Source organism: Rhinichthys klamathensis, unplaced genomic scaffold, assembly GCF_029890125.1.
Source record: "Rhinichthys klamathensis goyatoka isolate OS25496 unplaced genomic scaffold, OSU_Roscu_1.1 h1tg000242l_1, whole genome shotgun sequence".
NCBI classification, from domain to species: domain Eukaryota; kingdom Metazoa; phylum Chordata; class Actinopteri; order Cypriniformes; family Leuciscidae; genus Rhinichthys; species Rhinichthys klamathensis.
This window is the reverse complement of record NW_026606764.1, coordinates 84537-111344: the sequence shown is the minus strand read 5'-3', so window position 1 is coordinate 111344 and position 26808 is coordinate 84537.

The window sequence follows — 26808 nt, the reverse complement described above, 5'->3', positions numbered from 1 at the left end:
CTCCGGCTCTACAAAGTCTAGCGTCCACTCTAAGAGCCAGCTCGATCAACCCGTTCAGTGACGTGGGGAGGTCCAGGGCGTAGATCTCCCTCTGGACGCGGTCAGCCAACCCATGCAGGAACATATCCCACTGCGCCTCCTCGTTCCAATGGCATTCGGCCGCCAGGGTGCGGAACTCGATGGAATAATCCGAAACCGGCCTCTCCCCCTGGCGGAGGTCGGCCAACACCCTAGCGGCCTCTCTCCCAGCGACGGCTCTGTCGAAGACCCGCCTCATCTCTGCTGAGAGTGCCTGGAACGAGGCACAGCAAGGATCTTGATTCTCCCACACCGCTGTTCCCCATAGCGCCGCTTTTCCAGTCAGCAAAGTTATCACAAATGCCACCTTGGCTTGTTCGTTCTGGAATGTCCTGGGCTGTAAAGCGAAGTGCATGGAGCATCTCGTTAAAAATGCACGGCAGTAAGCTGACTCACCCGCATAGGGTTCAGGAGCCGGTAGGCGTGGCTCCGCTGATGCAGGATTCGCCGGTGGTGTGGGAGGAACAGCGGGTGTGGGGGGCGCAGCGGGCATCTGAAGCTGTTGGAATTGTCGGGTGAGCTCGGACACCTGCGTCACCAAGGCTTGTATCGCACGACCCGTGTCACTCTGGATCCTCTCTTGGGCATCCATTCTTCTCACGCTGAGGTGGACGAAATCCTCCAGCGTGGTGGGTGCTCCTCCTGCTGCTTCCATAGCTGGGTCAGATCGTTCTGTCATGATCTATAAACGAGACTGGAAGCAAAAGCAGGTACTCAAAGATTTATTGGTCAGATAACACGAACACAGAGGGATGACACGGGCGTGGACGGATGACGCAGGAACTTTGATGGCCAGTGAAGAATCCGTGATGTGAAGTCCGTGCAGAGAAGAATACGTGAAGAGAAGTCCGTGCAGAGAAGAATCCGTGACGTGCGATCCGTGAGGTGAGGAATCCGTGCAGTGAAGACACGAAACGACAATCCAACACCGAGACAACGAATCCACAACAACACGACGAGGCAAACGGCAGGAGAACGGAACAGGAACACACACGAGACATCAACCAACGATCTGACAAAGGGAATGAGAAAATGGTGAGTATATATAGAGGGATGAGATCGGCTGCAGCTGGTGATGAGATGATGAACAGCTGGAGCGGATCAAGGAACGTCACTCAGTCACACCCACTACACACGTGCTTTCATACAACAACATAAACACGAGACAAGAAGGAACCAGTGGTTTGTATACCGTGACAAACACAGGCTCATCCGGATTACTGAAGTCAGCAGCACTACTACACTAGTATACACTTGCTAGGAACGGTTTTTCTTTGTGGAAGTTTTGTGTTTAGTGAGCTAATCAATTTTGCGGAAAACAATCTATATTTTGTGTACAGTTATTAATTAGGCCTACGCTATCCAGTATCGAGGACCCGCTCTCTCGTGTTTCATACAGACGCAGCTGCTGCCATTTTGCGACTGTGCACTGTTTATAAAATACAATTATTTAATTGTATTAATTATACAAATATATAATTATTTATGTGGCAAAATGCTGTGTAATACGTGGTATGACTGTACCGTATCCCTTAAAGGTCCGTCTAGTTTGAACTTGCCATGCTAACAACTGCTCTCTCCGCGGAAGCTTTGCATGTACAGACCTAATAAAATATTTCGACTTAAAGGATTAGTTCACTTTTAAAAAAACTTTTGCTAAAAATTTACTCACCCCCATGTCATCCAAGATGCCCATGTCTTTCTTTCTTCAGTCGAAAAGAAATTAAGGTTTTTGATGAAAACATTACAGGATTTTTCTCCATATAATGGACTTCAATGGTAGCCAAACGGTTCAAGGTCCAAAAGACAGTTTCAGTGCAAACTGCAAACTGTTCAAATGGTTTTAAATGACACCAGACCATGAATAAGGGTCTTATCAAGCGAAACGATCGCTCATTTAAAAAAAAAAAAAACAACGTTTAAGTTTTATAAGCTCACATGCTCGCCTTTCTCTGTTCTGTGTAACTCTCCTGTTCGAACTCGTTCATCAAAATGAACAAATCTTTTTCCGAGTCAATTCGTTCATTTCGGTCGTTAAATGAATCAAATGACTCGAAAAAAGATTTGTTCATTTTGATGAACGAGTTCGAACAGGAGAGTCACACAGAACAGAGCAAGGCGGGCATGTGAGCTTATAAAACTTAAACGTTGTTATTTATTTTTTAAATGAGCGATCGTTTCGCATGATAAGACCCTTATTCATCGTCTGGTGTCGTTTAAAGACATTTTAAGCTGCATCTGAAACTGTTATTAACTGTATTTTGGACCTTGGACCGTATGGTTCCCATTTAAGTCCATTATATGGAGAAAAATCCTGGAATGTTTTCATCAAAAACCGTAATTTCTTTTCGACTGAGGAAAGAAAGACATAGGCATCTTGGATGACATGGGGGTGAGTAAATTATCAGCAAAAGTTTTTTCAAAAGTGAACTACTCCTTTAAGTAAATAATTAGACACAAAATATTGATCTATGTGGCAAGTAGCTGTGTAATATGCGGGATAATGTACATCCAGGCGGTTGTTATCTCAGAATAAACCCCTTCAGGCTGATGCAAGTCCTGATCACTCGGTCTGTGTTTATTCTGAGATAACAACCGGCTGGATGTACATTATTCCTTACTTATAAATGTTTTCTACAGCCAAAAGTTTCAGAAATTTCTGTAGGATTTGCCTTGTCAAGTGATCTATGTTGGCAGCACTTTAATTTAGAGCAAAACAACTGATATGATGGTAAAATTACATATATTTATTTGGGATTGTTTTAGATCAACTAGTTATGTTTTGCAGAGTATGAAGAACTATATAACAAAACTTCATCAAAACAGTTTGCCATCAAAGTGGCCATCAAAGCAAACATGTGTTCTTGTACCCACATTCTGAGGAGATAAACTCCAGTATGATGACTAGTGAGGGCTGTAATGTGAGTGGACAGGTGTGGGAAAGAGGGATTGTGGGATATCAAGGTGAGTGCAGGGGCTTATGGGATAATTGGACCTTTTGTTGATGGAGTATGGCAGGTGGCATGGCCATCTGCTGATGGCTGGTAGCTGTGTAGAGCTAGCAAGGGTGTCGGGACGTCCCTGCGGACGTGATGCTGAGAGTTCCTCTCTATCACTCACGGCTCAGTGAACAGCAGGTGATAATCAGATGGTGTGGAGAGGTGAAGGCAGGGAAACACTCCATCAAAGACCAGCTGAGGATCAGCTTTGATGGAGCAACACTCGAGCTAAATTAGCAGGATCATTCCTGTGGGGTGGGGGAGTGGGGGGAATAAATAATAAATAAAAAAAATCGTGTTTTGCATACTACCATTATGCTTAAGCTCAGGCACTGAAACTGCTATTTATGACCTAATTTCAATGGACAATGTTAATAAAGAGCTAGCGTTATCCATTAGCTCAGTTAGCGACAGCTGTCAAGTTCATTTTGAAGCTCCCATTCAACTGATTTCCCACTGCGCCTCAGATTTCACAATACTGCTGTTTAAGGTATTTTTGATCAAATAAATGCAGCCTTGGTGAGTATAAGCGATTTCTTTCAGAAATCTAAACTATTAAACAGTAGTTATTATATACACATATATTCTTTCCTTTTCTTAAATTATGCGTGTTTAATAGTTTATATGGTTAGGGACATGTACCACATCTCATTAGCAAATGTACATGTGTAAACATCTTCCTTATGGCCAGTGTCTGCATTGTGTAAAACGGTGGTTAATGTGTGTAATCTCTTAGCACCATTGTAAGATGTTTCTCATATTTATCGCCACATCAAAACACACACACACACACACACACACAGGGCTGCCCACCATCTAATTTCTGCTTCCCTGCAAGGCCTGATTCATTGTATTCTTTCTCCTGAGGGAGAGCTGGTGGATACGGTGGAGCTTTGCTGAAAGCCGTGGAATAACAGGCCGCTGTGCACATACTGCGAGGACAGAGGAAATGGCCCGGGCCCAGGAGAGCTGTTTAAAGTTTTACAATCACCATGTGGTAAAAGTTCTCTAGTCCTAGCACAAGCAGACGGCTGACTGAAGAGTGGGGAATCATCCCCAAACGAACCCGTGCAGGCGAGATGGCAGGGACAGGTGCTGGAGCCAGACATATCTCAGAACCAGATTTATTTTCTGAAGAAAATGCAAGTGGCGCTTAATAAAGTTGCTGCCAACTTTCAGGGTGGTGTGGGTTGTTGCCAGTGCATTGCTATGAGGTTTCCAAGGTGTTCTGAGTATTTATGCAGAGTTACTTGTTACTAGGGTATTGTGTATCGTGGCTAAAAGAGCTCATCGTGCTGCAGTTTTCTCGTGCTGCAAGAAAAAAACCCCCAGTAAATTAGGAAAACATTCATCAGTTTGACAACACTTTCTGCAAATACTCACAATTCAACCAATACAGAAACACGCTGCAAATAGCACGGAAATGTTTCAAAGGGACCCCAACAAGTGACGAACCTGACAGGGACATGCTTATTGTGCAATGCCTACTTGTCAGAGGTGTTGTCAATGACCTGAAAGGTGAGTTATTTGTTTATTTTAACATCATACAGTATGTGCCTTGCGAGTATATTTGCAGTACGTTTTTGTATTTGGTTCGTTGTGAGTATTTGCAGCATGTTTCTGTATTTGGTTGCATATAAGGTATTTCCAGCGTGTTTCAGTATTTGGTTGTGTGGTGAGTATTTTCAGCGTGTTTCAGTATTTGGTTGCATGGTGAGTATTTGCAGCATGTTTCTGTATTTGGTTGCATAGAAGGTATTTGCAGCGTGTTTCAGTATTTGGTTGTGTAGTGAGTATTTGCAGCGTGTTTCTAGTTGCATAGTCAGTTTTCGCAGCACATGTGTTGTCAAAATGATGAAGATGTTACTTAATTTGCCGGCGATTTTTCTATTTGCATGTGTTTTCTTCAGTTGCAGCATGTTGAGCTCTCTCGGCCACCGTAGGTTTTTTGTGCATTTTTATATGAATTTGCCAGGGTTTTGTGGGTGTTTACTTAATGCATTGAATTGTGCTTTCTTGTGTTCTGAATGCATTGAGCGCATTGCTACTGTTTGAGGTTGCTAGGCTCTGATTTTTGTGGGGTTGCTAAGAAGAAATTTCTAGGCTGTTTCTATGGTGTTGTGGTTTCATAAGCGTTATACACATTGCTATTCATATGTCAAGATGTTCTTGGTGGTTTCCATGGTGTTGCTAAATGGTATCTCGAGTCTTCTGATTATGAATTTGTAAGATTTTGCAAGGTTGTTGTAAGTGGTTACCAAGGTGTTGCTGTGTGGTTGCCAAGGGTTGCTGCGTGGTTGCCAAGGATTTTTGGGTGGTTGCTAGATTGTTGCTATGGGTGGTTGCTAATGGGTGCTATAAGGGTCCTCAAAAATTCTGAATAGTTTGGGCTTGTTGCTATGCAGCTGCTCTAGTGGTGGTTGCATGAGCAATAATGTGTGGTTTGTGTTTGGAGTATTTTTAGTCCATTGCTACATGCTAGTCTTGTGCCTTGTTTTTAGTTTGTTGATTGCTAGAGTGTTCTGGGTGGTTGCTTATCGCCCAACTCAAGTGTGTTCATCCAAAAGTGAATTCTCTATAATTTTCTGGTGTCTATACGGCTCAAGTTCCTCCTTTAGTGTATGAAACGGCCTTTTTTTGTTGTTGTTTCTTTTTCATGTCTTTTTTTTTCATGTCTATAGCACAAGCGGCGATTGGTTAAATTGTGGGCTGAAGTTTCATACTATAGGGTTATAGGTTTTTTGGCCTTTCCTCTAACAAGGCAGAGGAGAACAGATGAAGTTGTGCAGTTGGCTGAGAATAACAAAACAAAACACCGTGACAGCAGAAAGACTGTTATGAGAAAGGAAGTGGAAAAAATATGGTGTGTCCCCAACTTAAACTCGTCGTCAGGTTCAGTGAGCGTTGCGCTGTCAGTAACAAAGAGAGAGATAGATGTGCCTAAATAAATACATCAAACTCACATAGCAAGAAGAGGTAAAAAGGAAAAGAAAGAAACTGCTTCTGAATTTTAACGGAATGGCTGCAAAAGATTACCTGTCCTTTCTTAGCTCTATCTTGTTCTTTTGTGTGCTGACAGTGAAGCTGCTTTCAAAATCGCAAGGTCTCTTCCAGTGGCGTAGGTAGAATTTTATTTTTGGCCGGGCCTGGGCAAAAGTGACCGGGCACTTTCACGTAGCGTCCTACACTTTCCTACTTATTCCTTGTAGCCAAAAGTAAACTAATGGACTCAATATTCTGATAATTTCAATCTTTTTTTTTTTTTTTGAAAACAAACCGCAGTAGTACACACATATAGTACAGTAAAACTACCACGTCTTTGTCACAAACACGTCTGAAACTCTGTAGGAAAAAAAGCATGTCCAATGTCAACATAAACAAAATGTATTCACAATAGTCCCAAGCACAGTTTACAAATTCCCCCAGCACAGATTACAATACTCAAAACATTAAGTTAGAACAAAGCTATGTAGAAAGAATCTCTCTATTCACTTACGGATACAAAACACAGGCGTGAACTTTTATCAATTGTGAATTAAGTCATACGACATCAAACAACAGCATACTGCAGAATAACAACAAACTGGCCACATAAAAAATAACAACAAAAAGATCAGATTTTTTTAAAAACAAAACGGCTTACCTGTTACAGAATAAGCCGGAGATTCCTGGGCTTGGAACTGAAGTGTAGCCGTTACCTTTAGGCTGATGGACGCGTTCTCTTCCACGTCAATGCAAATTATTAAAAGTATTTTTTTATAGAATTTTGTTTAACCCTTGTGCTGCATTAGGGACATTTTTGGTCTTTTGCAGTTTAATTTCTTTGACCATTTTGGCTGTTTTAATGCAAATGGTATGTAATTTGGCAAAATTGTGACTTTTTAGATAAATGTAAAAAAATTATCCCATTTTGCAAAATATGTATAACACACTCTGTGTAGAACAAATAGTAACACTCAGCACCATAATGGACAAAAATGTCCCATTGAAACCCATTAAAACGTCGTTTAAAGCCGGGGCCATTATTAATACACGAATCATGATTTATGTTGAAACATCCTTTCATTTTGAAGCAAAAGCATTATATTTGCATTATATAGTGTATTCCACCAGATGACGTCACTACATAGGTATTCCCTATGGGTGGAAATGCATGTTATTTTCCTGGTTTCCACTAGGGGCACTATTGACTGTGTTATGAAGCATTTTAATGGCTCAGTGATCTAAAATTGTTTCTGAGTATGTGTGGATGTCTGAGAGCAATGTGTGTCTGCGTTGAAAAAAGTGTGTGTGTGTGTAGGGCCTAAATGTAATACATGGTGTTTAGGCGAGTGACAAATCACAATGTCCTGAAGGTCATATTTTACCCTTTCTGTCTACTCTCTCTCTCTCTGTGTGTGTGTGTGTGTGTGTGTGTGTGTCAGTGGTGTATGATGTGTGTGTAGGCGTGTGTGTGTGCGTGTGTGCGTGTGTGTGTGTGTGTGTGTGTGTGTGTGTGTGTGTGTGTGTGTGTGTGTGTGTGCATTTAGCAAGAGAAAGCGCTTCTCACTGCATTGTTTTCTTTCGGTTTGATTCATGCGTATTTTACGCACAGACATGAACCTTTGACACAGCTTCGTTTTTTTTTAGCAGTCTATGTTTCAAAGTTAATTGATAATTTCTCACATACGTAGAGGCACAAACACAGCCATGCAGTCAGTCCTTAGACAATAACAACACCTTTCATCTTGCGGCAACACAAAGATGTAGCTGCGAGGGATCCGAAACAAAGTCTGCCTTTGTTTTGGATTAGACTAGTTGAGAAATCTTACAAGTGCGGTTGATGCAAAAGTTATAAAGCTGTGCACATCTTTGGTGTGGCAATTTCAAACTGAGCAGAAAATTCAGAGGAAAGTGGGTCTGCAGACACCCATGACAAGAGGAGGAGGGGGTGCAGTTTCTACCCTAACAAAAAAAGAAAAATCTCCACCACCTCCTCAAAATGTGGTATTTACATCTGTAAGGAGCATGCATTGCAATTCTGCAGCTCCTGCAAATGAGCTGAAGAATGATTTTGTTTTGAAGTTTTGATATGTTTTAATAATAATAATAATAATTCATTACATTTTATATAGAGCTTTTCTCTGCACTCAAAGCGCTTTACATAGAAGGGGGAATCTCCTCAACCACCACCAATGTGCTGCTCCACCTGGATGATGCGACGGCAGCCATACTGCAAATTTGGCCAGGATGCCGGGGTTACACCCCTACTCCGAAAGACATCCTGGGATTTTTTGTGACCACAGAGAGTCAGGACCTCGGTTTAACGTCTCATCCGAAGGACAGTGCTCTTTGACAGTATAGTGTCCCACTATGTTAGGACCCACACAGAGCACAAGGAGAGCACCCCCTGCTGGCCTCACTAATTTTATATTTATAGAATTAAATTGTTTATAGAAAAAATAAAAATTCATGTTCATGGTGATCTTGTAGTTTTGCTTTCTTTCTATAGCAAATTTTGATGTGTAGTGAGACAGGCACAGGTTATAATCACCTAGTAGAAATCAGGAAAATGTTTGCAGTACTACAGATGTTTGCAGTATGTCAATTATATGACAAATGGTACCAACTGGTGGAAAACAGTAAAAAGTAAATATTTTACCCCAAGGCTTGGTAATGACAGGGTATTTGAATAGAAATTATGATTTTATGATATTATGACAGTGGGTTCAAAAATGGATATTTGAATGGGTTCAAATAGGACCAAATTTGTCCTTAACGCGCTATGTGTGATTTTTTTCAAAAATCTTACATATCACAAAAAAATAAAAATGCACCAAAAATAATGTTGCTGCTAATCTTTGACATATTCAAGACTGTGATAATCCAAAGCCAAGGTTTTCACTTTGCATTTAGTATATGGAAAATAATTACATTTTTGTGTTTTTTCCTCTTATACAAATTGATGGTATCACCACCAAAACTGGTATTTAAAGGGTTAAAATCCTGAAATTAAATAAATATTTGGTAGTTATGATGAGGACTGATGCTGGTTAAAAGATTTAACTCAGTAAAAGTGGAAAATAATAATAATATATAATATTTTAGGCAATGTTTAATATGTGGCCATTTTTGTCCCTTAACGCGCTAAGAGGTATTTTTTTTTTAAATCTGACATAACACAAAATCTTTAAATGCACCAGAAATAATGTTGCCGCTAATCTTTGACATATTCAAGACTGTGATAATCCAAAGCTAAAGTTTTCTCTTTGCAGTTAGTGTATGGAAAATAATTACATTTTTGTGTTTTTTCCTCTTATACAAATTGATGGTATCGCCACCAAAACTGGTATTTAAAGGGTTAAAATCCTGAAATTAAATAACTATTTGGTAGTTATGATGAGGGCTGATGCTGGTTAAAAGATTTAACTCAGTAAAAGTGGAAAATAATAATAATATATAATATTTTAGGCAATGTTTAATATGTGGCCATTTTTGTCCCTTAACGCGCTAAGAGGGATTTTTTTTTTTAAATCTGACATAACACAAAATCTTTAAATGCACCAGAAATAATGTTGCCGCTAATCTTTGACATATTCAAGACTGTGATAATCCAAAGCTAAAGTTTTCTCTTTGCATTTAGTGTATGGAAAATAATGACATTTTTGTGTTTTTTCCTCTTATACAAATTGATGGTATCGCCACCAAAACTGGTATTTAAAGGGTTAAAATCCTGAAATTAAATAAATATTTGGTAGTTATGATGAGGACTGATGCTGGTTAAAAGATTTAACTTGGTAAAAGTGGAAAATAATAATAATATATAATATTTTAGGCAATGTTTAATATGTGGCCATTTTTGTCCATTAATGCACTCAACGGCGTAAAAAATCTAATGCAGCACAAGGGTTAAACATTGCTACTGTTTTTTTAAAACATTTTCTAACACACAACTGCAATTTATAACTGAATAGGTGAACACACAAAAACTCAGAGGCGTGAAACGTTATAATGTTTGTTATTATATTAAAATCAATGAAGCAACAGTATTTTAATAAATGTAATATTTGTCCATTGGCTACACCCCTGGTCACTTCCCAGTGTTCACTGCTCCATAAACACTCAGCCGGGGATATCAGTAAGAGGACATTTCACTTCAAATGTGTCATTCATACTTTCATATACCTGTACCTGTATACTTTACAAAATCAAAAACAACAACTGTTGGAGGCTGGATGTTTCTATGGAGAAGAACATCATTTGTTCTATATATGAAGAGTTTCTAGACAAGATCAATGCCATGCTGATTGGCATGAACAGCCAGTCAAAAGGTTGAGACCTCTGTGGGAGTAGATCAAACCTCTTAATGCATATACAACTGTCAAATGCATTTGTGAAGTTGTTCACACACTTGACCTTTCCCCTGAGTGTTCATTGTGTAAATTAGGTATACAATATTCTTTCAGTACATTCCTGTGTTTTCTTTGTCTGACATTTCTAAAACCTGTGCTCTTGGATTATTTAACTCATTTAGTCTGTCAACCGGAAGCTTTACTGGAAGGACAATGTTTTGATAACCAGACGTAAGTGTGTGTTGCTGTGACAGTTGTTATTTCCAGCCGTGACATTTTGTTCTTGTAAAGAGTGAACAGGGGCAAATACAACTGCCATACAAAATGTATGAAAAGTGATTTAAAAAACGGTTTACCTTGAGGGATAAAGCTGAGTGAATTTCTTCACAAGCGTTCCTGAGAGAGATGACAGGCAGTGTGAGGAAACGGCAGCTAAATACAGACACGGTTACTCAGTTTGCTCATATTTGTTTCTGTTAGTCTTTGCTTTGATTTTTCTTCTCTCTCCCTGAGCAGTACTTGACCTCTGATGAAGAAAGATCTTGTGCAGATGTAGAACTGGCCTACAACCAGAGACAAAGGTACAATATGTAAGGCTTTTGTATCAAAATATCCCAAAACCACTTGCACAGTGTTATACATTTCTTTCAATTGTGTACTTCCATTATCCTAAATGTTTCCAAGAATTTGTAAATTCAGAGAAATTCACAATTTTAAAAAGTGCCCGTCTCCGTTCACTTGTCGCCTGTCAATGACGTAATCCACGCTATCCCTGGTTTCCGCTTGTACTGCCATAGTAACCATGATGACAGACGTGGATAACTGCATAGTGTGTAACGTCTAGCGGCAAGCTGTTGTTGTTTCGTTCAAACATTATGGACCATGGCAAGCAGACTTTGGGACAAAAGGAGAACTAAAACACGGATCAAAATCAGCGTGGCGTTTTCGAGATGCCGAGACCTCCACGTCCGCAACTAACTTGGACTTGACAGAGCTTCACGAGTCATGACTTGACAGGGACGACTCTTGCATGTACTTTATTAGACAGGTGAGCAAATGTACATAAAACAAATCAATGTTACATAACTCAACATGATGAAATGTTTGAATATAAACAGTATGTTCTTCTAATGTTTATCTAGCTTACTGCTAGTCTCATTTAGCAAACAAACTAACACATAGAATAACATAACTTTCAACACACTCAAATGTTGTTTAGTATGATAGTGTAACGTTAGACCAAATGAAACGGCGCTGCTTTACCTCACAAGTTCACTTGTGACCCTGGACCACAAAACCAGTCGTAAGTCACACGGGTATATTTTTAGCAATAGCCAACAATACATTGTATGGGTCAAAATTATCGATTTTTCTTTTATGCCAAAATCATTACTATATTCAGTAAAGATCATGTTCCATGAAGATATTTTGAAAATGTCCTACCGTAAATATATATAAAAACTATTTATGTGAGTGGATGCAGCAAAATCGCGCAAAAAAATAATTTATCTATTTATAAATTGACTGATGATGTTTGAAGCTTCGAACGCCATGGAGTATCGGAAGGTCGGGACATCTGGTTTGAAAAAATGCGGTGCTTTGCGACCTCATCTGATGCATAAAAAGGGAAATGATTATGGAGGAGGCATTATTTAAACAATTTAATACTACTCTTCCCTACAACCTAAATAATTTTTTTTTTTAAACAGAACTCCCAAAATTATCACATAGGCCTAGTTGTATATTTTATATTATTGATCAATATGTGAATCCGTTGACCAGGCTACACATGACACGAGATGTGGTTTCATTGGCACAAATTAATTTAGATGAGATTAGATAGAACTGTATTGATCCCACACTTGTATGTCACGGACTTCAGAAGCTTTGTTTGGTCACATGCTTTTTCTGCTCTGCAGTGATTTGTTAGATATGGTGGAGAAAACAAGTGTGACCACCAGATGTCGCTAATGCGCATTGTGTTAAAAGCTCAGAGTAATGAAACTTTTTTCGACACAATTTGATGAAAGCCTCAAATGCTTTAGAAAGCCTTGGTTTGTCATCACTAGTTGTTCACTATCGTAATCCAAATACAGGCAAAAAGTCATACACAAACAAACAATCCAAACAGTTAAGGGCTGAGGCAAAGAGAAATCTGAGGGAACCGGCAGAGAATCAAGAGAACCTGGGGCCTGTTTCAGAAAGGAGGTTAAGTGAAAACTCTGAGTATGTTAACCCTGAAATGAGGGAAACTCTGGGTTTTCTCTTTCAGAATGGGAGGTATGTCAAACCCGAGAAAGCAGAGTAAGTCAAACCCATTTCTGAAAGAGAGGTAAATTATACTCAGAGTCAGTTTCCATGGCAACTTACTCTGTGAACCTAACCTGGTCGGGAGCTGGTTTTCTTCGGTAAACCCAGAGTTTTTCTTGTGTAGTAAATGCTTCTTGATTTAAGAATTCTTAGATATTTTGACTGAAAACAACAAGGCAAAAAGGCTAAGTAAGAAAAGCATTTTTTTGCAGTCCAGTACATTCATTCATTGCGCATTTTTTTTATAACATCAGAGATGCAGAGCACATTAGTAAGGCCACTGTATCAGAGCGGGAAGGAAAGTGTGCCTCACTCTCACACTCTTTCTGTGAGTTTTTGTGTTGTTTCCTCGACACAAACCCGTGAGATCCATCAAAGAGGAGTTTGCACAGGATTGCATGTCAGTGGTGGAGAAATCGGTTTAAATGAGGATAATTGGATAAATAACATTCACTTGATAACATCTTGCTGCGACCTCTGTAAGTAACCTAATAATTAGAATTTCCTTTAGGATTTCCAGTGTGGTTGGATGTATTGATGACACATAATCCCATCATTGCACCTTCCGAAAATGAACCAGATTATTGTATGGAATGAGAGGATGCCAGATGGAAGGGTAGATATACACTCACCTAAAGGATTATTAGGAACACCTGTTCAATTTCTCATTAATGCAATTATCTAATCAACCAATCACATGGCAGTTGCTTCAATGCATTTAGGGGTGTGGTCCTGGTCAAGACAATCTCCTAAACTCCAAACTGAATGTCAGAATGGGAAAGAAAGGTGATTTAAGCAATTTTGAGCGTGGCATGGTTGTTGGTGCCAGACGGGCCGGTCTGAGTATTTCACAATCTGTTCAGTTACTGGGATTTTCACGCACAACCATTTCTAGGGTTTACAAAGAATGGTGTGAAAAGGGAAAAACATCCAGTATGCGGCAGTCCTGTGGGCGAAAATGCCTTGTTGATGCAAGAGGTCAGAGGAGAATGGGCTGACTGATTCAAGCTGATAGAAGAGCAACTTTGACTGAAATAACCACTCGTTACAACCGAGGTATGCAGCAAAGCATTTGTGAAGCCACAACACGCACAACCTTGAGGCGGATGGGCTACAAAAGCAGAAGACCCCACCGGGTACCACTCATCTCCACTACAAATGGGAAAAAGAGGCTACAATTTGCAAGAGCTCACCAAAATTGGACAGTTGAAGACTGGAAAAATGTTGCCTGGTCTGATGAGTCTCGATTTCTGTTGAAACATTCAGATGGTAGAGTCAGAATTTGGCGTAAACAGAATGATAACATGGATCCATCATGCCTTGTTACCACTGTGCAGGCTGGTGGTGGTGGTGTAATGATGTGGGGGATGTTTTCTTGGCACACTTTAGGCCCCTTAGTGCCAATTGGGCATCGTTTAAATGCCACGGCCTACCTGAACATTGTTTCTGACCATGTCCCTTTATGGCCACCATGTACCCATCCTCTGATGGCTACTTCCAGCAGTATAATGCACCATGTCACAAAGCTCGAATCATTTCAAATTGGTTTCTTGAACATGACAATGAGTTCACTGTACTAAAAGGGCCCCCACAGTCACCAGATCTCAACCCAATAAAGCATCTTTGGGATGTGGTGGAACGGGAGCTTCGTGCCCTGGATGTGCATCCCACAAATCTCCATCAACTGCAAGATGCTATCCTATCAATATGGGCCAACATTTCTAAAGAATGCTTTCAGCACCTTGTTGAATCAATGCCACGTAGAATTAAGGCAGTTCTGAAGGCGAAAGGGGGTCAAACACAGTATTAGTATGGTGTTCCTAATAATCCTTTAGGTGAGTGTATATGCCGTAACCACCACAGCTATTAAATACACAAATTATTCACAATTTATTTGGTCATCTTTATTTCCTTCAAATACAAAAGCAACAGTAATTATTTTTCCTGTTGGATTTTGATATTCTTCCAGTATTGTGTATCTCCTCTTCATCTATCAGTGGTGGTGCAGGTCCAGCCTCTGTTGGCGGAGTAGAAGTCAAATGTTAATTTCATTAGCCAATTAAAAAATGTAACAGGTTGGATTAGAGAACATTTAATTATGTGAAAAGAGCATTATACAACATGGAAACATATGCGGCACATTGAAAACTCTGTTAACCCTGAAATGAGGGAAAGTCTGGGTTTTCTGTTTCAGAATGGGAGGTAAGTCAAACCTGAGAAAGCAGGGTAAATCAAGCCCGTTTCTGAAAGAGAGGTAACTTATACTCAGAGTCAGTTACCATGGTAACTTACTCTGTGAACCTAACCTGGTCGGGAGCAGGTTTACTTCCGTAAACCCAGAGTTTATTTTGGTCTCCTCCCCTTTTTTAAAGAGGAAGCGGTGTTTAAACACCTCATTCATTCTTTCGGTACATTTATTCATTGCTGTTTTTTTTTTCTGATTTTTTTTTTATAAGATGAAGTCTATATAACTTTTTAACTGGCAACTGAAAATACAGTAGATTAGAGTTACATCATGTAGTTCTAAACAAATTCTACATTCTAATTAAACTGTGGCATTCACTGAAAATCACTGAACTGTGTTTATCTGTGCACCAGAAGTTGATGGACCTTCTCCTGCTGTTCTTCCACACTCTGGGGACAGGGGGAGAGATAAGAATATCCGTTTATACTTAGATATAAACTTAGATTCTATAGGCTACTCCACATAAATAATGTGAAAAAATGTGAATGTGTAGATTGTTTGATGTGTAGACACATAATATTAACATTTCCTCTGTAGGCCTCTCTGTGGCAGCAGAAACTGTTTCTTCATCCCCATCGTCCTGTGAAGATGAGCATTTGATTGAGCACATTTTATAATACTATTTGTCATCATTTCTGGTGTATTGAGTAGGCTACTTACAACTGTCTGGGGTTCTGTTGGGACATGAGGCTCCAAAAGACAGATATTACCATCAGAATCTGTTGGGAGCAACAAAAAACCCAACCCAAAGTAAAATATATGGAAATATCAAAAACAGCCTATATAAAAAAATAACACATATGTAGACATTTTATGAAGGCACTTGAATCTTCGGGAGTGACTGGCTCTGATGAAGTCCCTTCAGGAATTCCCTCAGCCATTGGCCTTCCAGCATTCAGGCTCAGGGCCTTCTCCATCTCCTCTGCATCTCCATCTCCTCTGCATCTGCATCACCATCTCCATCTTCTCTCCATCTCCTCTGCATCTGCATCTCCATCTCCATCTTCTCTCCATCTCCTCTGCATCTCCATCTCCTCTGCATCTGCATCTTCATCTCCATCTTCTCTCCATCTCCTCTGCATCTGCATCTCCATCTCCATCTTCTCTCCATCTCCTCTGCATCTTCATCTCCTCTGCATCTCCATCTCCTCTGCATCTGCATCTGCATCTCCATCTCCTCTGCATCTGCATCTGCATCTCCATCTCCTCTGCATCTCCATCTCCTCTGCATCTTCATCTCCATCTTTGCGATCCTCTGCCTTATTTCTGTTGGCTGAGTAGAAGTCAAATGAGAATGAACATTTAATTTTGTTAATTAGACCTATGTAAAAAATGCTGCTGCACTGCTAGACACTGGATGCTATTTAGTTATTTAATATGTCAAAAGGCAGACAGCGGCGGCTCCAGACAATTTTGATTGGGGGGGCAATGGGGGGTCCTGGTCATTTCAAGGGGGGGGGGGGGGGGGGGGTCTCATGAAAACCAACATACAGTGTATAACCAAAATAACAGTGGACACGGCTAATAACTGCATATCACTGCTACTTAACAACAGAAACAACACAGCATATCAACTACTTTGTTTTTAATTAATTAATCAATTGCATTTTGCAAACAATATGCTCGAATTTTAATTGCCATGGCCACACCCATGACAAAAAACATATTTACAAAATAGTATCTATTGTCATACTCGCACTACCTTTTGATTGCCCTACTTCTGTCCAGTCTCCTCCTGTCTTCTTTTCTGCCATTTGCCATCACAGGAATAAATTACATTTTTTAAATATATTAAAATATAATTATTTTAAATTCCATTATAATATTTTATAATCTTACAGTTTTTTTATCAAATAAATGCATCCTTGGTGATCCATGAGAGACTTTCAAAAACATAAAAAAATATTACAGACCCCAAACTTTTGAACGGTAATGTAACAGTGTTTAATCTGTGTCATAAAACAGATCACCTTATTCCTTTTTTCAAGCGTCTCTCTGTCTAATCCAGGACTAATCTTCATGTCTCAGCCATTTCGTAAATTTTGTCTTGTGCCTGCTGAAGTTGTAGCTGTAATTACAGAATTGTCTTGAATCAGGATTGAAATACTTATACTCACAAAAAAAAAATTAAAGTTTAAAGGGGTTGGTATAATGCCCTTTTCATACGATGTAAAATAAGTCGTTGGTGTCCCCAGAGTGTGTATGTGAAGTTTTAGCTCAAAATAGGCTACCCCACAGATAATTTTATATAGCATGTTAAAATTGACACTTTTTGAGGAGACTGGATATAATGAGTGACCACCAGATCCATGCACACTGTGAAAAAAAATGACGACAGGCAAAACAAAAAGCCGCGTCTTTTGACACAGAATAGCCTATTCAAGCCACTGGTACTGTTTGAATCACGAGCAACTAAAACCACTCGATCCAAAAGAACGACGCGGGTATGATTTTAGTTGAGGCTGTCTTGGTTTCTCGGCTGGGCCATGGCTTAAATCCCCTGTTAAATCCACTCAGCCGTCAGGATTCCCACCATCCGTGCCCGCTGTAGCGTAGCAGCTCTTGCGGGCTCGCGGGAGCGCCTTGACTGCAATAACGCAAGGCGCAGCGACGTTCATGGGGCGTCGCAGTGATTCTATGTTTATATTTTTTTATATGTCGAATAAATTATTAATTACTATTGTTCTGCGTAGTTTGAAGAGGAACATTTTTAAATCTTAAATATATTTTTTAATCAGGAAGGGAGTGGGGGGTCAAATGGGGGGTCAAAGCGTTTTTTGGGAGGGTCTTGAGACCCCCCCAAGACCCCCCCCCTGGCGCGCCACTGAAGGCAGGTATCCTACATCCATGATATGCTCAAGCCTTACCTGATTAAAATATGTTTTTATATTACATTTTCAGCTGCTGCCATGTTCTTTTAATGCCTGCAGGATTCCACCTACATGAAAATTGAAATTAGGTTGAATAACATGCTGTTCTTCCAGTTTCACCTCTGATATTATTACAGTTGGGTAAGTTACTCTAAAATAGTTTTAAAAATAATAGTTTAAAAATAATTTCGAACTACAAATGACATCTTCAACAGTATAATTAGATTAATGTAATAATTACTATCTCTAGAAAGTATTGGTCTACTTATTACTAATTACTTAATAAATCCCATATAAATCTCAACCACTTGAACAATACAAAAATAGGCAATAAACTGCACCTTTAATGCTTTCAAATTAACAATATACAATTGCATGAATTATTCTTGAATTGACCAAAGTGTGTAGAGAGTGAAGGTTAAATCAAAAATATACCTTTTAAAAATGTTATTTTAAATCCACTATTGTTTTATACAGAATTGTTCTATAATAGTCTATGCAGTATTTAATGCAATGACATCATATTTTACTTTATATTACAGAATAATTCAGAGTAATCCCTTTAATTAAATTACAGTATTTAGATTACTTGGTAATTACACCCAACACTGTATAACAGTAATTAAAATGTAAACTTACGCATTGACTCGAGCAACTATTTTCTCCCAAACTAACTCTCTCGATCGCCGCTACTGCTGTGTTGCTTAATTTTTTTTTTTTTTTGCGTACTGCTGGTGAGAAATATGCAGACCTCTTTTTGTCTGGCGCTGTTACCATGGTGACTCATAATATCTGCGCTCCATTGATAATGGCTTTTTATAGTATAGTGGTGCACGCGCTTAACTCAGAGTCAGTCAACTTAGAGTTGATTGAACTTACTCATTTCAGCTGTTCTGTAACCAAAAACTCAGAGTTTCCCATCTCAGGGTAAGTCAACTCAGAGTTCAAGTTTTAACTCAGAGTTGGTTGAACCTCCTTATTGAAACGGGCCCCTAGTGTTCATCCATAGCCATCTTGCAATGTTTACTAATGACTTCGACGTCACAGCACTGTCGTCATCTGTTTAGCTCGCCTCTGGGCCGCCTAAATCAGATACATCGATGGGATTGGTGCAGTTCGGCTACAAGGTCATAGTTAATGAGCATCATTACTCAATGCCAAAGTGACTCGCTGAGCAAATTAAAATTGTGCTCTCGCGAGAACTCTGGATTTCCAGGGTATATCCATAGGCCCCACATACAAATGTTGGCTAGGAGTTTATCAGGAATAATTGGGAATTGGTCTCTTCAACTCACTGGATGGAAACAGTGCTTTATTCGCAAATGTTTTATGCGATATTCCAATTATGCACATAAGTTAAATTCACAACTTTGGATAGAAACTTAGCTACTGTCAACGTAACGAGAGTTTGTGGAAAGATATAAGCAGATGCACATATTTGACAACTACCGTAATAGCCTAGTGATGCAAACTACTCTGATATTTTTAATAAATTTTTGCTGTTTTGAATTTAATTTAGAATCACTGTTTATATGCGATATCAGGATTCATGTAATTCATAAATGAATGTGACGAGACAAGAAACGTTTGCGTTTTCCTACATAGGCCTTTTAGACATACCGATAAGAGTGAATGTAAGCACATTTTAAAATAAAATATTATTTGCAAATAGTTTAAACTGATTACTTCACAATTAGACATAGAACTTATTTTACCATTCTTATTTATCATTTGATCGAATGATTCAATCATGCAGTCCATTGTTTTGTTTGAGTGAATGATTCAAATCACTCACTCTTTAAGACATTTGTCAACAGATTTTGAGCTGGCAGGTTTTTTTTTTCAACTTCATTTTTATCCTCCTAGGTATTTAAACTTGGAACATTTAGCTGCAACTCTCAATTTGAACCTGGTAATGATAAACATTCGCATTAGCAAATAAAATGCATAAATGAGTTCTGTAAATGCTCTCTCTGTCTTTTTGTTTTTCCATTTTCCTTATAGCATATTTACCTCATAAAGTTACTAATAATAATAATAATTAATTGTGCGACGGTATATAAACTACTTATGGATATTATTGATTTATGATATTTTAATACACAGCAAATGAAATATCATGTGAAAATCAATTCGTTAAGCATCTAGTCAAAAAGCAAAAAGTGTCTCTACCGTACTCTGTCTACCCTAACTATGCCTATAGGGAATTGAAGGCAAGTTATGTACTCACTAATACATGCATTGTTAGCATTTGCAACTGTTTTAAAAAAATGATATCAGTTTGATCTGCTCTGAATGACAGTGTGAAAAGATTGTTCTATCTTTGTGTTTTTGTTCCACCTGAATGAAGCTCGTGTTTTAGGTGGATCCACATAAAATTCAACCTTGAAGGAGGAAGAATGTTGTTCTTTGTAATGGTGCAATTTCAGGGCTTGTTTGGAATGTTTGGAACAATTATCTGGTACCTTAACCTATTAGAAGTTGCATTGACTAATTTTACATTTGCTTTTAAATCAATAATGTGTGTCTGTGTTGCAAAGTATGCTCAGAGTTAGGTCCTTAAACCTTGAAATGTGTGGAGAACACTTTATCTTTAATACAATTTCTCAATTCATGACTCCTGATGTTCATTTCCCATACCATTTCTCTCTTCAGACCAGCTGTTTGTAGGTTTGTAGCTGTTCTAGGAATATGTGTGATGGGTAGTGCAGGATTAAAAGCATAAATACAATGTGAATGACTTGCAGTTTTCTCCATAAATGCTCCCAAAGAGTGTAATGACCCTGCACTCAATATGATTGATGAAATATGAATGATGATTACATTTAATTGAATGTGTTTCTAATTGTGCAATTTACTAGCAATTTCTGAGTGAAAATTGTTTCTACACCCATTTTTTTTATTTATTTTTTTTATGTTGGCTTTTGTTGTTCTATTTATTATTTTAAATGAAATGTAGGCCATATGAGTATTTTATTTCAGGAAACTCCATTTGCTCTACATGTAATCATCCAAACCAATTATAGATCTGATTTTCAGTAATAGGCAGCCGCAGTGCCGGCGCTGCTACCACCAAGCCAACTTGAAACACAACGGATCCAGGGCTGTGTTTGACTGATTCTGGTAAGCTCCACAACTGCTTGTCTAGCTCCGGAGAGAAGCTGTTGTCAGGTATGTGCTGCTTATGCTACTTGGACATATTAATGCCTCCTCTTATGCTGAGTGCCTATCGCAGTAACATGGCGGGAATGTAGCTACAGATTCCCCAAAGCATCAGCTAAAGCTTTATGCAACATCGAGAGACCATCTCGAAAGGGAATGTCTCCAGTTACTGATGTAACCTCGGTTCCCGTGTTACAGGCTCATGTCTTTGGCGGGCTTTGCTTATTCAGTCAAAAGATTCTGAGGAATGGTGCTCAGCGCCGTCCTATAGGTTACGTTTCGGCTTCTATTTCACGCGCTTGAGCGCCATCGCCCATTGCAGGGCAATTACGTTAAGCGAATCAGGCTTCACTATTTCTAGGAAAAGGTGTTTCTCCAAAGTGTCAGCTAAAGCTGTACTCAAGGTCTCTTTCCCCTCTTAGGGAACCGAGGTTACGTCAGTAAGCAGAGATGGCATTAGACATGGGCTGCATCCGAAATCACATTCTTCCCTAGCGAAAAAAGTATGTGACAAAAGTAGAATGAAATTCACAGAATGAAAGTAGAGTCCGAATTCACAGTTTTCATGAAAGAGTAGGCAAAAAGTACCTGGATGACTTACTTCTTCCAGCGAGATTCTGAAGTGTGCATTCGATGGACACTTTACTATCCCATGAGGCCACAGGAGAGGATTGGTGAATGGCAGTGAAGGGACGCAACTGACGCTGCGTGATAATGACCACATGGCAAATGAAGTACATCCGGATTACATTCATACTACACACATTCATATATATATATATTTTTTTTTTTCAATAAATGCAACATTTCACATAAAAATAGAGTGCAGGCCTAAAAAAAAAATCAAGTGAGAAGAGCGCCATCTAGTGGCTTTAAAAATATATAAATGTGTGAAATGTCCTGTAACCGCCTGTAGGCTGCCTATAACTTCCTATATAAAAACATAGAAATGCTTTTTGATTCATATTGTTGTTTTAAACATGATTTCTCTATCTTATTCGTTTTTTTATTTAGATATACATTTAGATATTCTAAAAGACTACTTTTTTTATTCTTTTTTTTTTTTTTTAGATAAGTATCAGGTTTTGCATTATGATTACAATCAAACAATAACATTTGGTTAGAAAGGGAACACAATGCATGAGTGTTTCCCTTCCCTTCATGTTCTTTCAATGATCAATGAGGCAAGTCTGGGGCAGATAATAATGGACAAAATAAAACTGGGGGTAACAAATAAGGATCGGAGCCTAAAATAGAAATTTTCTCCAGGTATCTTTGTCTCTCTCTCTCATTCAAATGGGCAGTCAGGGCGGCCATAACGGGCGAGATCGGTCGTAAATATGGCAGCGTTCTATTTGGTAGTGACGTAGGTGGCATCTATGGATGGATGTATTTGAACATTTTATTTCAGGAAACTCCATTTGCTCTGTTTAATCTCCCAAACCAATTATAGATCTGATTTGTGACAGGGTGTCATGGTACTTCATTATTAACATAGCAAATGGAGTAGGAAATAAAATAAATGTTCTAGGATAACTACAAGTTCTGTTCTTCATTCTCTTACTTTTTGTCTGTAAACCACTGAAATCTTGACCTGGTTTGACAGGTGTGGGGTGACACACTAGTCACGATCCCTCTGGAAACAAAAAGAATATGCAATGATCTGCCATATGAACACCAGAGATTGGAAGGGAGAGACGTGGAACTTTATTTTATATTCTTCTAGTGTTTCTCTGAACCATTTGTACATGTACCACTATTCCCTAATTTTCTGTTCTCCTGTTCTAGAGATATTTTCCAAATGATGCAATATAAAACAAAACAAATACATATAGACATAATGTATAGTGTATATTGTGTATGATTAATATACAGTACCTGTCAAGTTTGGAAACATTACAATGTGATAATGTGTTTGAAAGAAGTGTACTCGCCAAGGCAGGCCCAGTATTCATGCATTAATTTCATATTTATTTCTGGCCAGGCCCAGTACTCATGCATTAATTTAATTAACAATACAGTAAAAATAGTATTACAACTCAAAATGACTGTTTTCTATTTTAATACATTTAAAAAGTAATTTATTCCTGTGATGACAAAGCTGAATTTTCAGCATCATTACTCCAGTCTTCAGTGTCACATGGTCCTTCAGAAATCATTCTAGTATGCTGATTTGCTGCACAAGAAACATTTATGATTTTTTTTTTTTTTTTTACTTGGGAACCCTGGACGTGAATTTTCCCTCAGAATTCGTGAGAGAAATCTGATGCCAGGGCCAGTACTTGTGATGCATGCCCTTTCAGGTCAGCCTGTATACTTGGGCTAGGTGGCCCATATGTAGTGATTCCCTGATGGTAATGCCATATCATGTATTGTCCAACGATACGGTTTCCCTAACGGTAAAACCACGTCTTCCACTAGGCAGAGCTCCCTCCCTGCCGCCATTCGCTGAGTTTGTAGTAGATCCTCCCTCTTCAGGTAGGACCTACAGCAGGGACCTTTTTTCTACATGTGGTACTTCCCAATGGTAAGTCCATGTGATGTATTCTCCACATATTAACCTCCCTTTAGTCAGGATGTAGTGTTCTTTCTCCTATCTAGGAGAAAGAGTGCTTTTCCAGTGGTAATTCTGGTCTGCACAACTGTGAGTCGTATTTGAAAAGGTCAAAAGACCTTGCCGAAGCAACCTATTCCCATGGTAAGCACTGTCCATGCATTGTACAAAGGACTATGTGGTTTACATAGGGAGTTGGGTAGGTTACGATGTTGTGAGTGCGCTTGTTACCCGGCTTGTGGGGGCATGCCGACATCTGCATCGCCAAAACCATGTAACATGGTTCAGCTATTGTGGTGTTTTCCCCGGCAATTGACACCATGTTGAAGTGAATGATATGGAACATCTTGGTTACTGTTGTAACCTCCATTACTTGAAGGAGGGAATGAGACGCTGTGACCTCCGGCCACAACGCTGAACTGCACGCGGAAATGGCCGGGATACTGTCTCAGCTCCTTAGCACAAACCTGAATGAGTGATGCATGCTGGTTCCCTATAAAGTATGTCTGGGGGAGTGGCATGGAAATCCACTTGCCAATTCTTATTGGCCTTTTAGAGGTGTTTGGGGCTCCCAAGTGCGACCCCTAGTGTCAGTCAATTGACACCTCGTCTCGTTTCCTCCATCAGGGAACAGAGACTACAACAGTAACCGAAACGTTCGTCCATTTCTTTAAAAAAAGAAAAGGAAAAAATGACATTAATTGATTATTTAAATTATGTATAACAGTTTTAAAATTACTTAAAGACACCAAGTTATGTAGCCTCAGTTTCAGAAGACGGTTCCAGTCCAAGGTTGTGGCATATTTAAAATCAGTTTTTATCAAGTTCAGTTCTAACTGTGTTACGGGTGTGGTGCAGGCAGAGGAAGAGGCAGCAGTCAACAGGTCCAATTCAAATATAATTTACTCAAACAAAACAAGGATCACGGGAAACAGCAACACACCATACACAAACGTTACATAAACGAACGAGAACCGACCAGGAGTGAGGGAGAACACAGGGTTTACATACACAGAGAACAGATTAGGGAAACAAGGCACAGCTGGGGCAAATGAACTAGACACAGGTGAAATAAACTAAACACTAACGAGGAGCGGGAAACTGGAAACAGGACTGAACCAAATACACAAAGAACGGGGGAAACACAGGACATACATGTAACATTAGCTCCCCCTCCTGCAAGGCGCGTCCTCGCGCCGAGTAACATCAATAAGGGTGGGGGGGGTGGGCGCCCTGGAGGCTGACGAGGGAGTGGCCTACCCGGAGCAGGAAGCCTCCAGGGCGGAGCAGGATATGCAGGAGGCCAGGGCGGAGCAGGACGTGCAGGAGGCCAGGGCGGAGCAGGACGTGCAGGAGGCCAGGGCGGAGCAGGACGTGCAGGAGGCCAGGGCGGAGACCTTCCCTCGGGTGGCCAGGGTGGAGACTTTCCCTCGGGTGGCCAGGGTGGAGAGGGTGGAGACTTTCCCTCGGGTGGCCAGGGTGGAGAGGGTGGAGACTTTCCCTCGGGTGGCCAGGGTGGAGAGGCCACTTCAGGTGGCCAGGGTGGAGAGGCCACTTCAGGTGGCCAGGGTGGAGAGGCCACTTCAGGTGGCCAGGGTGGAGAGGCCACTTCAGGTGGCCAGGGTGGATACTGTCCCTCGGGTGGCTTATATCCCCCCCCCAAAATTTTCTTGGGGGGAGTGACGGGTTCAGAGACAGGCTTGGGGGAACTGGACGGGACCAGCGGAGAAGGCACGGGAGGACTGGACGGGACCAGCAGAGAAGGCTCGGGAGGACTGGACGGGACCAGCGGAGAAGGCTCGGGAGGACTGGACGGGACCAGCAGAGAAGGCTCGGGAGGACTGGACGGGACCAGCGGAGAAGGCTCGGGAGGACTGGACGGGACCAGCGGAGAAGGCTCTGGCTCGGCAGGCGTGCGGGGAAGCTCCGGCTCGGCAGGCGTGCGGGGAAGCTCTGGCTCGGCAGGCGTGCAGGGAAGCTCAGGCTCGGCAGGGCTGCAGGGAAGCTCAGGCTCGGCAGGGCTGCAGGGAAGCTCAGGCTCGGCAGGGCTGCAGGGAAGCTCAGGCTCGGCAGGGCTGCAGGGAAGCTCAGGCTCGGCAGGGCTGCAGGGAAGCTCAGGCTCGGCAGGGCTGCAGGGAAGCTCAGGCTCGGCAGGGCTGCAGGGAAGCTCAGGCTCGGCAGGGCTGCAGGGAAGCTCAGGCTCGGCAGGGCTGCAGGGAAGCTCAGGCTCGGCAGGGCTGCAGGGAAGCTCAGGCTCGGCAGGGCTGCAGGGAAGCTCTGGCTCGGCAGGGCTGCAGGGAACCAGCTGTGAAGGCTCGGCTGGGCTGGACGGAACCAGCGGTGCGGGCTTGGCTGGGCTGGACGGAACCAGCGGTGAGGGCTTGGCTGGGCTGGACGGAACCAGCGGTGCGGACACGGCGTGCCATGGGAGAAAGCTCTCCAGACATCTGGAGAGTGCCTCTCTCCAGTCCAGACCAGAGAGATCTGGAAGTTCCCTTGGGTCGACCACCTTGGCCCCTCGCCGGTAACACGCCTTGATTATCTCATCACCCAGCGAGCAGGAGGCAGCGAGTGGAACAAAGCCCCAGGTAAAGTGGAACAGATCACGGCTATCCAGCGCCAAAGCCGTGATCTGTCCCGCGAGCTCCCAGATCTCCATCTTCCTCTTCTTTTCTTTTCCTTTTCCTTTTTGGTCGGTTCTTCTGTTACGGGTGTGGTGCAGGCAGAGGAAGAGGCAGCAGTCAACAGGTCCAATTCAAATATAATTTACTCAAACAAAACAAGGATCACGGGAAACAGCAACACACCATACACAAACGTTACATAAACGAACGAGAACCGACCAGGAGTGAGGGAGAACACAGGGTTTACATACACAGAGAACAGATTAGGGAAACAAGGCACAGCTGGGGCAAATGAACTAGACACAGGTGAAATAAACTAAACACTAACGAGGAGCGGGAAACTGGAAACAGGACTGAACCAAATACACAAAGAACGGGGGAAACACAGGACATACATGTAACAAACTGGAGGTACACAAAGATTATATCAGGTTTGAGAATGTAATGAATAGTTGCCAGCCGATTTCTGTTGAATAAGAAAACAGAGATATGAAGATAAATGACCCAATATAGCTGTGTATATCATTAATGCATAATCAGTTATAATGCCAAGGTATTTGTACTCCGACACTAGCTATGTTTCCATCCACCTGTTTTTATGTGCATTTTGAGATATTGCATAAAAAATGCTGGAT